Source organism: Sceloporus undulatus, chromosome 2, assembly GCF_019175285.1.
Source record: "Sceloporus undulatus isolate JIND9_A2432 ecotype Alabama chromosome 2, SceUnd_v1.1, whole genome shotgun sequence".
Taxonomy (NCBI): Eukaryota; Metazoa; Chordata; class Lepidosauria; order Squamata; family Phrynosomatidae; genus Sceloporus; species Sceloporus undulatus.
Genome location: NC_056523.1, coordinates 288269746 through 288282808, shown reverse-complemented (window position 1 = coordinate 288282808; position 13063 = coordinate 288269746). Strand labels below are relative to the sequence as shown.

The following is a 13063-nucleotide window of genomic DNA, read 5'->3' as shown; positions in this document are numbered from 1 at the left end:
GGGTGCATCCCCGCTTCCAGGAGTGCTCCGGTGGCCATTTTCTTAAGATAGAAAACTCCTGGATCCAAAAAGAGCCGCTCAGAACGCTCCTGGAAGCGAGGATACTCCTGGGTTGTATTCAGGTGGCAAGTTTGGTGGCAAAAACCTTCTGATAAGATCAGGATGCCACCCGAATTGAAATATAAACTGGGAGAGGTAAGACGAATTAATAAACCAAGCGATAAGCTCCTTAGTCACGCACATGAGACTAATGCCCATGGTTGCAGTTGGAATCTATCTGTTCCGATCTCACTCTTCCTTTTTTTCTCTCTGTCTCTTCTCTCACTGACACAGCCATATGTTGACATTCTGGTATATATCTACATGGACCCACATGCAAAGATTCACAAAACTGATTATAAGTATGCATTCTAGAGCAAAAATGTTTTTAAAGGGATTCCAAGTATTTGTTCAGCAGGTATATGACGTAGCAGACAAACATTGTTATGGTATTTGTTTTGGTCCTAGGTGACAACAAATGTCGATTTATAAGTATAAAAGTCAGGCAGAGAGGCACTTTAAATTACTGTATGTGTGTGTGTTCACACATGTGTATTTGGATCAGAAATGAGAGAGGCTTTGTGCTTTAATTGTGTACACCAAGATTTCCCCCCCCCCCCGTCTTTCTATCACCTTATATATTTTCACTGTTAAGGCAGCTAAATGTTTCTATATACCAGCATCTTACTCCTCAAGCAAGACTCTGCTTTTGGAACATTGTGTTTGTTTTGATGGCATTCCACCCATTGAGTTATAAATTACAGCCTATGAAATCCATCATAAAGATATAATACTTGAGGAATTTCTTTTGGTTTGGTGATATTTATTTTTCCAAACATTTTGTTTGAGAGAAAACGAGATGGCTATCTGCCGTTTCCTTATTTTTTTGCAGGAAAGCTTAGGGTTGTTGACTTCCTCTCCCCTCCCTTCCTTCCTTCTTTCTGAAGGTACAGAACTCATCTGAGAAAAAGAGAGGGAGAGAGAGAGGAACGAACTGATTGTTCCTGTTTTCTTTCTTAAGTCATTTGGAGCACTGTCCCTCCACATTATCTGAATCCACTTCTGTCCTCATAGGAGAAGCGACAGAACCTGCCAGTTAGGTCACAGCAGGCACAGAACTTGGGTCACCCATCTTTGCAGTATCAGCAATTGGTAAGTTTACAGCCCAAACATATTTAATGTAAGCTGTGAATCCTTCATAAATAAAATCTGGGATGTCAGATACATGTTTTATAGATCAAATGACAATTTGGTTGAGGTTGATAGTAATTAGCAAGTCTATATTTTTTTAAGATACCAAAGCAAGCAATCTAAGACTTAAGGCAAGGATAAAGAGGTTTGAAAACATGAAAACTTTATCATTTGTTTATAAGACTGTCACATTTCCTTTATTTTAAAGGATTGTTCCTATTTGGCAGCCACATAGAGCACAATAAACACATTTGCAGATCATTGATCATAATGAATGGTTTACCATGTAATGCCAAAGTGTCCTTTACTTCTGCAACTCTGCTTGTATGACCAAGAAGAAACTGGAGGTTCTCATATACAAACAGTGCCTTTTATATGCATATTGTTAATAGCTTGATTGTCTTTTTCCTGAGACAGCACCAGCATCAAATAGTAGTAGCAGATCTCATATCTGCTACTAGGCATCATCAGTAGGAGAGGATTTAGAGAATGATTTATGTACAAACAAACCAAATTACATGTGGTGGCATTTGTCTTCAAGTACATGTTGTGGAAAATAGTGGTAATTTTTCAGTTAGGTACATTCTAGTCTTAGCAACAAAGGCCTTTGAATCACAAGGTCCTGTCTGCTCATGCATTAATCATGCCTTCCTCAGGTCTTGTTCATGGCAATTTTTAGTTAATGAGAACATATTAATAAATCAAGAAACCCTGAATCAAGCTGAAACCTCACTTCCCCACTAAAGTGCGTTAAAAGTGGAAGTGATTAACATTTTTAATAAGATATAATTAAAAAGAGAATAAATTTATAAGAGATAGTTTAGTGATGGCCTCTAAAATGCAAGTGTGTTGTCACCAGTGGCCTGTCTAACCCCTCCCCATTCAGACCACAGGCTACCAGAATGTGTAGTGTTTCTAAAACACAAGCCCTGGGTGTGACACCTGATCTGAACTCTAGAGATGTAAAATTTCTTAACATTTTGAAGCCCTTCTGTAGGATGTTGTTGTGGTGGTGTGCCTTCAAGTTGGTTCTGACTTATAGTGATCCTGTAAGATTTCTTCAGAGGAAGTTTGCCATTGCCTTCCTCAGAGGCTGAGAGAGTGTGACTTGCCTAATGTTGCCTAGTGGGTTGGAGCAAGGATGGAATTTTGGGGGGAAACTGAATCCTTTCCAAAATGAAAATCTATTAGTTAGTTCAGGAATTTAAAACATGATATACAATTTTGTTTGGCAATGTTTGACATATTCATATTTGGTATAGCAGTTCAGTCATACAAAATTACAAACTGAATTCCCTGTTTGAATTTTTGTTACATGAGTTGACACCTGGCCTCAACAAGTTGCTCCCCACTCTTGCTCATCCCAGTTTCAACCCACTGAAATAGGTTATAGGTCTATAAAGTGGCCTTTACTTAACCCACTTCCTTGTGGTTGATCATCAAATAAACATGTCTGGTATATTAATAGTACAGTTCAGTCAGACAATAGTTATGAACTGATTCCTTTTTTCATTTTTTGTTATAAATGGAGCTGCAAGGTCTTGAATTGGAAGGAACCTCTTTGGTTTTACCACGTTATTAGGAGCATGCAACAACAATACAAGCAGGAGAAACTATCAAAATTAGTAAAACAGAGAAAAATGTTTTATCTCTTCCAATCTTTCATAATGTCAAACAGACATAAAACATTCGTTTCCTTAAACATAAATAATAAAAGGATGCAAAGATGATTAGTGATTAGATACTGTGCATTGTCTTGCATACAAGTGTTCATGTTATATAGTTTTTAGAACAAATATCAGGGTAGTAAATATACAAACACTCTTGTTATAAACATGTTATTAAAACATTCTAAAATCTATTTTATCTCTTTTTAAATTTTATTCCCCCCTCCCATTTTATCAGGGGAAAAGGTTTTAGAGGAAAGCGGGGGGGACGGACTGCCTTGTTTACATCTAGGTGTAGATATGAGATTGCAGTCTGAGGATGAGTGTAATCTCTGTTGAACCCAATGGGGCTTGCTTACTTATTTCTGAGCAGACATGTACAGAATTCTGTTAAGGGAGGGGTAGGGGACATGTGGACTTCTAGATATTATTATATGGCAAGCAAAAGAGCAGTGAAATCTGTCCTTGACTCTTTCAAAGCATTCTGTAGTATTTTCCATATGAACACCTCCACCCCCATGAATGCCTTCAACTAACCAATTCCAACAGCCTACAGTACCTTGTATTCACTGATGATCTCCCATCCAAGTACTAACCGGGGCTGACCTTTATTACTTATTTAGTAATAAATAACAAACCTTAGTGACTTCAATAATGATACCAGTATTTTGACACTTAGATAATATATTTCTATTTTGTTAACCCTTTACATTAGTTTGTAGGTTCTCACAGTGTACCAGCTTTAGCTTATTTGAACTGTCTACATAATTGACACAGGCGGGTTACAGACCACCGCTTTGCGGCGGTCTGCCGCCACCGCCAGTTGGTCCGCGGGGGAGCCGGGGCCTCCACACGGTGCGGCTCCCGTGCGGACCCAAAAAGAGCTTCTTTTTGAGTCGCCTTTGTGACGTAGCGAGGCACCAGGAGCGCACTCACTACGTCACAAAGGATGCGACGCGTACGGACGCTCAGCGTCCGATACGTCAAGATGGCAGCGCCCGTATGAACAGGGCGCTGCCATCTTGTACGTATTCAATACGTATTAGGGTTAGGGGGGTGCGGAAGCACCGCCCCTTCCTACGTATTGTATATGTACTATTTGGCGGTCTGTAACCCGCCACAGTTTTAAATTGTTTTTAAAGTGCCTTAACTGACCGAATCCTTTCCTGAAATCTACTGGTAGAGGATGCCTTAGAAATATTGAAATAAATTAGCCAAGAAATAAATAGTTACTCTAGCATTTGTTTCTGAAACTAGAGTGGATCATTTATAATAAAATAAAAATAGATGTTATTGTTAGGGGGAGTATGCTCTCAGTAAATTATTGCATGACAAGAATAAATCATGTTGTTTGGGTAGATTAATTTAACCATAAGGGCCTAATATTATAAAGTGAAAAATTAAAGCAAGATCAAACAATGATAAAATAATAAAGGAACAGTCAGAAATGCAAAATAAAACCAAAAATAATAAATTCACTACAAGAAGTAAAAAGAGAGAGTAAGAATGGAAGGATCATAGCAATGAATCATTAACAATGTCTTAACTTACTGCTTAATTCATAATAATAATAATTTAAAAATAATTTTCAGATGTATTTGTGTTTAAAGTCATTGACAGTTAATTAATCTATTGCATCTCAATAATGTTCTGTTAGTGATGAGAGGAAGGACTCTTTATTTCTGTTCCAGTTTTCTTTTCAAGTATCTATCTGTTCATGTCTAGGAAAAGATGAGTAGTAGAACTTTTTTTTTTAATGTGATTAGATCTCCATGAATGCCCCATGCTAGCTGGGAGATCATACAACTTTAAAGTACAAAAATGTAATTTTTCCAAGCTCTAGTGAGGACCAGGAGAGTGGTGAAAGCATATGACCTCATTGCGAATTCCCAACATTGTAATAGATCAGATGCTATCACTTTATCATGATGTAGCATTGCACTTGAATGTTAGCCTTTTTTGAACAACTGGGGAATGGCTGACTCTGAGACAACCTTACTAGAATACTAGTTTAACTTACCCGTGTCTGGAAAAAAGGTCTTTCTAGGCATCTAGAGGTCCTCAGGCATGACTTTATGGTTAACTTCCAGAAGAAATACAGGGTTCACCATTATCCGCTATTTTCACTATCCATGGGAAGTCTGGCAATGTATCCCCTGGAGAGATACAGAGGTTGTACTGTACATGTAAGGGGAAGAACAAGAGACCAGTGAAAATGGGACAGGAAAAATTAAACAGGCCTTAAAAAATTGTTGTTTCCAAATATCCTGCTATGTTTCTCTGCTTTTCTGAGTCTCTTTTAAAGAAATCTTTGGCTGGAATTCATTAGCAAGGAGACCACTGGGATCATGCCATGAAACAATGATGTCAAGAATGAGGGCAGGAATTAATCACTCTGCAATGGCTGCCTAACATTACCATGGAGCCAAATTAAATTAGCTATGTGGTGGCATCATGAAGACAGTTTAGAGTAAGGGGAGTGCTTTGATCTTATCTCTGTCTTGTCTCTATATGGTTATCATGAAATCAGTTCCATCACGTATGGCAGAATCATAAATCAAAGTGCAAGCACTATTCCTTCAGTTGAAATGACTTTTGTGGGAATATTTTTGGCTCCACTCACAACTCCTCCTTCCCCCAATCATGGATGGGTGCACTAGTTTTTGCCCTGGGTAAAAATGTTTATAAAGCAAGCGTTGATTATGTTTTAGCTTGGCCCAGAAACTGCTGCAGCAATTATAGAAGATTTTTGCTCATGTATTAGGTTTGTGTGGGAGGTTGTCTTCCTTGATGCAAGCAGTACAAAAGCCCGTCTATAAAATGGTGAATGCTCGTTGAATTGTATTGCCTTCTATGAGTGCTTTGTTTCTCTGCATGTAGATCCAGGACATGACTACCAACCTGCTCAAGTCAATATGAATCACGTGTTGACTTCTATTATGTGTTCTATGCCAGCCCTTAAAATGGTTGTCAGATCTTCAGCTCCACTTCAGTAATATGGACAGGGAATAAATGAAGATAGGAAATTATTCTTGCTAGCAAGAAGTTATATTCTGTAGCCTGAATCAGTACCTGAAGGTAATTTCCCACAAAGAACTGAGACATCAGCCTTTCCATGCAGAGATCTGACACAGCAAGGGGATAACTTTGTTGCTGTCTACTTCCTGCTTCATCTCCTGCAAAATCATGATGAGCATGAACAGCTGAGATTCCAGTGCCAGCACCATTAATCATGCACAACTGTAAAAGCAATGCAAAATAAGCTGCTATGAAGGCACCCTAACAATGTTATGTTGGCTGGCTATGTGCAGTCAGTGTTTAAAGACTTGGAATTTATATTACAAAGCTATAGGTTTAATAGATGAATTCTATAGGTTTAATACATGAATTTAGCTAGCACACCAAAGATGAGAGCATTCATCCAGATGCTTCTCCCAGCTCTTTTACTAGATCTTTTGCTCCTTGAGCATGAATTTCAAGCAGGATTTTATATGTGTACGCCAAATATCCTTCAGTTGCTGCTTTAAAAAAAAACAGTTATTTTTTTTCCCTTTTCTAAAGCCTTTGTGGAATTCCAGTTTAATGTTACCATTGCTGTAGCTGCTGCTGTGTGTCTTCAAATTGCTGTTTACTTATGGCCTAAGGCAAATCTACCATGATGGGAGAGAGTTCTTGGCCAGATTTGCTCAGAGGAGTGTTCCTTTTAGGATTCTGAGAAAGTGTGACTTGCTCCGTGGGTTTCCATGGCCTTGGGGGATTACAACTCTGGTCTCCCAGAGAGTTAGTTTTAGCATTCACTACACCATGCTGGCTCTCCAATATTTTACCTTTACAATTTTGCATATTCAGATTGCATGTATTTGGACCTTATTTATTTATTTGGAACAGTCCCTTCCATCCTCTGTATTCCTTTAAAAAAAGATTGTAGACCTTGGACAGGGATGTCTGTTCCACTGCTCTGTTGTTATATTTCTGTACAAGACCATGTACATTGATGGTGTTGTTGTTGTTGATGTTGTGTGCTCCTTGTGCACGAGGAGTAGAGGAGGTTAGCCAAAAGGCAAAATCTTGCTTTTTGCCTTTAGTAGCAAAAAATCTTGAGTTAATCCTGTCTGCATATGTTAGCACGAAGTGTGCAAAAGTCTTTTAAGGAGCCTGAATGTGGAGTGCAGGGCTAATAACAGTTTGGAGATGTTAATTTTTGTTACGTTTTGGCCATGCAGAAGTGCTAGCCATGTTGACTGGTATATTATGGGAGAATAATCCCAATTTTAACTTTTAAAGCTTTAATTGTATGCAGTCCTCCTCTGGGATGTATGAAAGCTTGTATAAGGAATGTTGGCTTTGGTTAAATCAGGTTTCCAGGATTTTGTTTTTCTTCTTTAGTTTTGTTTTGAGGATTACCTCAGTGACTGCCTCATCACTTAGGCTACAATTCTGGATGTTACAGTCCTCCCAAATACCTTGTTCCAGCTTTGCTTTGCATGGGAGGAACCAAAACTAGCTTCTAGCAGCCTCCCATGAAGGATTCTCAGGTCAAGACTATGCCAAGATTTCAGCACCAAAAGCTGAGCAATCACTTTGACATCACAAGGGGCAGATGCTTCTGGTGTTGGTGATGTTGCATGGGTGAAATTATAATGTATCATTACAAGACAATCCCTGGTCAAGTCATTAAGCATGGCACATTAAGCATTCTCTCAGCCTCAGAGAAAGGCAATGGCAAACTTCCACTGAACTGATTTTTCCAAGAAAACCCCATGATAGGTTCACTTTATGGTCACCATAAATCAGAAACGACTTGAAACTATGTAACAACAACAACAACAAGTATGCATATACATTATTGGACATGTGATATAATTAATAGTGCATTTTCCTGGAAGGTCAGTTTGAAAAGTGAATACAGATATTGGCCAGTATTTAGAAATAATCTGCCAGGCAAGGCCAGATTAATGCTAACATTTCAACATAATAGAATTTTGATGATTAAAAAACTGTTTACTGGTTCCTAGTTATTGCTACATGTCCCAGATTAATATTATACAATCATAGGATTGTAGGAGACCCCAAGGGTCATCTAGCTGAACTTCCTGTCAGACAAGAAATCCACTACTGCAATATCCCTAATAGGTGGACATCCCAACTCTGCTCAAAAACCTCCATCATGCTAATGTTCTGAGTCTATGGCAATTATCACACGGAGGCTTACCGTAGCTAAAACGTGGCTAAATCATTCCCAAAGCAGACTTGTGTGATAGCCAATTGTGCATACCTCCTGTGATTTAATCATCATTGAGGTGTCTTGTTCCTCGCCTGTCATCAAAGCGTTTGCAGAGCTGCCATTTTTCAACAATGGCAAGTAAGATATTACAAAAATGGAATATCTCCAGAGGAGGTCAAGCAGTATGATCTGGAAACCAAATTTTTCAAACAAGATTGGCAAAGTGGCACACATTTGGCACAGATGAAGGAAGATCAACAGGCAATATTATAGCCAAATAGATGTCAGACAGATGACAGAGCAGTTTGTTCTCTGGAGTTCATCATACCATAAATCTCTGCTGTTAACATTATTTGGTATTTATCACCGCTATTTTTCTCTTATGAATCTCTGCAGTCCTCAACAGATCCTGAAGTGTTTTGGTAGTTTTGTGAAAAGAATGAAATATAAATCCCTATAGTAAACACTGAAAGTAGAAAAAGAAATAGGGTCCCTGTTTTCTTTTGCAGCCAGCCTAAACCAGATTCCCTTTTACTTAGACACTGCACCGAGTCTCTTTAATTCATAGATTAAAACTGAATTCCTAAAGGCAAAGTGATCTTCCAGAAAGCCCAATTACACATCATGTAATTCTTGGCTGCATCTTTGCAGAAATGAAGTACCAAACATTTAGAGGTCTCAAACTACTGCATGATAAGATTAAATTAAATGAAAAATTCAGTATAATTGTTACTGATCATTAAGTGCTGGGGTTAATAACCTTCCTATTTTATACCCAAAGATCCAGCACCGTTTTCACTTTCTTTAATATACAACTGTAATAACTTTGTAAAAAAATATCTGCTCAGAACCATACTGAGTATGGTGATGAATATTCTGCCAGATATTGTCTCGTTGTATATATATTCAATAGATATGTTGGCAGTCATTCCATATACTGTATTTAAATTTGACATCTCAGGATTTGGTAACATTTGACAATGGACATTACCACATAAATCCCATTCTTACAGTAATCATATCATTTTAAGAAAAGTAAACGTACTGGGTTCTGAGTAGCCATTATTAAACATCTTTGCAGTTGTGCAACTGGGGCTGCCGCCGCCATTGTGCATTCTCCCTGACTCCCCTTTAACCCCACCTCCTTGCCCTGTGTCCACCCAGCATGCCTTTCAGGTTTTAAAATTTTATTTCAATTTATTTTTATTTTAACTTTTTCACACAATTAAAAAATTAGGACAATTAGGACACAAGCAACATCAGAGTGTGTCAAGATGGCAAAGTAACTGAGGAAGAACACACAAATTAGGAGAGTCTGCAACAGTTTGCTTTTGCCTGATCCTACAGAAAAGAGCATGTTTCTACCACCTCTGCTCCTGTCTCACCTCCTAAGTTAACTAGCTGCAAATTGCAATTGTACTTTGAACTCACTTTGCAGCAACTAAAGTAAACTGAAGATAAAGAGCAAAAGAGGGAAGAGAAGTGTAATACTGGGACATTTTAAGAGCATCTGAAAAAGTGGGATGACAGAGGATTAACTGAGGAGATCAACACATGAGCTTTTATCCTGTCATTTTCCCAACAGGAAAAATGCACGTTCTCATGTCTGCAGCTCGTATGTAACCCGGGCTTGTCCTGTGGCTTTTCAAGCACAGGATTTTCTCATGCTTGAAAAGCCATGGGATATGCAGATGGACTGTAGACATGTGACTGTGGTAAGACCCATCTTTAAAGTTAAACGCATATTTAACCCATTGGGAAAACAACAGGATAAAAATCCATGCGATAATCTCCAGGGGTTTTCCTGGCCAAATTAGGACAGTTGGAGAGCATGCAGTCCATTATGTGCCTGATAATTTTCTAAAGAGGTTTGGGAGACATTCTGAAGCAGATTTGAAAAGATGAAAGGAATGGAGGAAAGCAATGGAGGAAAATGAGGAATAAGAAGAGGGAACAGTCTTATTTAACACCTGGAAGCTTACTTGCCTAATATTGGAAGGAACCAAAACAATTTAGATAAATAACTAAAAATAACTTTATAGGCTATCTACAACTTTTAATCTGAGATTTAATTTGTAGGGAAAAATAACTCAGTTGAGTATAATTACATCTTTAAAGTCAAATCCACCTGCTTAAACACTGAAATTGCTAACAGCAAATTGGGATATGTCTTCCCAAGTTGGTGTCTTTATGAAAGTTACATTCTACACAGGTGTCTACGGTCCTTAACACTTATTTTAAAACTTCTTGTAATGTTTCTGTACACCGGCCTTCCCTAGATGTATTGACTACAATCTATAGATAATTATTACTGCATGAAAACCTAACCTACAATCACTGTGTCAGATGTCGATTATGAGAATTGCAGCTAACTTATCTGGAGGACAAAAGAGTGTAGTTTGTTTCTAGTAGTATACAGTTATAGCAGTATGATTCCATTATTCTGTGCAGCATTCTGTGTAATCCTGGGATTTGTAGTCTGGTGAGGAACTAGAGCTTTCTAGATGAAAATTCTAAACTCTCAAACAGCAAATTCCAGGGTCCCAGGACATTGCCATGGCAGTTAAAGCACTATTGTGTAATGTGAAAAGGCAGATGATTGAGGCAAACAGCTACATTTCTGGAACAACTGAATATTCCCCAGTTCCTGGAGGTACATGATCTAGTGGAAGTCTTTAAGAAGGCTCTAAAGACTCATCTCTTCCTACAAGCCTACCCTCCCAATTCCGTCTGAGACCATCTCCCCCCCCCCATTGTCTTGATAAATAGTAATTCATGGTTTAATAGTTTATTATGTGTTATAATATGTTTTTAATCTTGTTTCAATTCACTTCTTTTAATATGTATTTCGATGTGGATATTTAATTGTTCTTAATGTTTGTTTTTAATGATATTGTACACCGCTTTGATCGTAGGAAAAGCGGTTAATAAATAAGCAATTTATTATTATTATTATTAGTGACAGTCAACTTTTCATTGCAAATATAAGCCCCTTCTATGAAAGTTCATCTGATGTTAGATCTTTCTTCCTATTAGTATGTATTACCTTTATTTTCATGGGAAGGATAGAATAAAATTGGTAACAAAAAGGCAGAGAGAACAAAAACTTGAGAGTTGTTGAACTGTGGAGAATTAAACCACTATATGACAGATACAGGCCAACATGGTATGATATCTGAGTGTTGGACTATGACTCTGGAGACCAGGGTTTGAATCCCCACTCAGCCATGGAAACCCACTGGATGACCTTGGGCAAGTCACACATGCTCTGTCCTAGAAAACCTTGTGATAGAGTTGCATTAGGGTTACCATAAGTCAGAAATGACTTGAAGGCACACAGCAACAACAATAATGATTGATACACAATTGCTGCATCCCACACTTTCCAAGTCACCACATTGTCAACAAATATAGAAGATAAATTCCTGGCTTGTGCAGTATAACATAGCTAGGAACCAAGGAGAACACCTATAAATTAAACAAGAGCACAATCAAAGGAATTTTGGAGTAGGATCTTGTAAAAGAGAGTAATCAAAGCTATCCTTCTCCTACACAGCTATTCAAAGTACAGGAAGCACGTCTTCCTTTGCTATTGCTGTTGCATTTGGCAGCATTTTTAACATTTAACACCTACTTCCCATACTTATAAATGAGAACATTGTGTACAGAGGCAAAGTAGAAAATGGATCTTCCTTTCTCTAAAGGATGACAAATAAGGGCACGCTAGGAGAAGATCATCAATGTTTAGAAAGACCAGCAATCAATGTGATAGAATCTCTTTTTTCCTCCTGCAATCAAGATAGGTGATATACACTGATATCTAACAGTATTCCCTTTTCCATTCCTGCTCATATTAGTCATATCTGTATATTACATCCAGTATCTGAAAAAATATGCTTTAGTTATCAGTTGTTAGAAAACATATGCTCCTTATAAGATATCTAGTTGGCACACCCTCCAACTGTCCCAGTTTGACAGGGACAGTCCCAATTAATCTGTTCACCCACATTTTCATATGCTTTTAAAATGTCTCCTTCTCCTCCCACTTTCCACCTTTGTTCTCAGCTTACAGCATATCCATTAGTGCAAACTGAATTCAAAATACAAAAATAGTTTACACTGAAATTAACTCAGCAGGAGAAAGAGGATTTTTTAAATTTTGCCCTTCCCAGTAGATTCAGGCAGAATCAAACTGTTCCAGCTTCTCCTACATTATGTGTACTTTTTCATTAATAATGTTTGCCCTCTTGACCACACTCTGATGTTGCTTGGCCACATGAGTCCATGTTTTCATCTGTGAAATGTTGGAGGATATGAGCTGGCAAGGAAGCCCTGGTGGTACACTGGTTATATGCCAATACAGCAATCACAAGGTTGTGAGTTCGATTCCAGGACTCCAAGGTTGTTGTTGTTGTTGTTGTTGTTATACTACACACACACAAATTTGCATGGCACTTGGTTGACTCAGCCTTCCATTCTTTTGTAGATTGATAAAATGAGTACTCAGTTTGTTGGGGGCAATTGGCTTACAGATTGTAAACCGCTTAGAGAGTGCTGAGTTCACTATTAAGTTGTATAAAAATGCACATGCTATTGCTAATGCTAATGCTATTGCTGGCAAGGGTGAAAACAAAATGTTGAATTCGGTAGCCATTTGGTTTGGTCTGACATGGATCTTTTACATTCTTTATAAGAATAAACGAATTGATTGCTTGATTGATTGATTTGCAAAATTTAACAAGCCATGTAAAGATTTTAAAAGTAAAATAAAACTCCCACAGAATCCACAACCACTGGCACCTGTCTTGTATTTGTCTCATGATCCCTAGCAGTTAATACAAATTCATTCCAACCAACCAACCAACCAACTGTATTGGACTACTGATCTTTGGTTCTGCCAGGGGTGGGTGATCGTCAGAGATTGGCCAGCCCCCAGAAGATC

At 38.1% G+C, this 13063-nt stretch overlaps 1 protein-coding gene across 1 annotated transcript in view; it reads left to right on the top strand.

Moving 5' to 3' along the window:
- The first annotated feature begins 1065 nt into the window (after positions 1 to 1065).
- ZNF366 (zinc finger protein 366) overlaps positions 1066 to 13063 on the top strand; it is a 42642-nt gene continuing 30644 nt past the window's right edge. The window contains exon 1 of the mRNA XM_042452497.1: positions 1066 to 1191. The gene's annotated coding sequence lies outside the window, so the exon portion shown is untranslated. The remainder of the gene's footprint in view (positions 1192 to 13063) is intronic.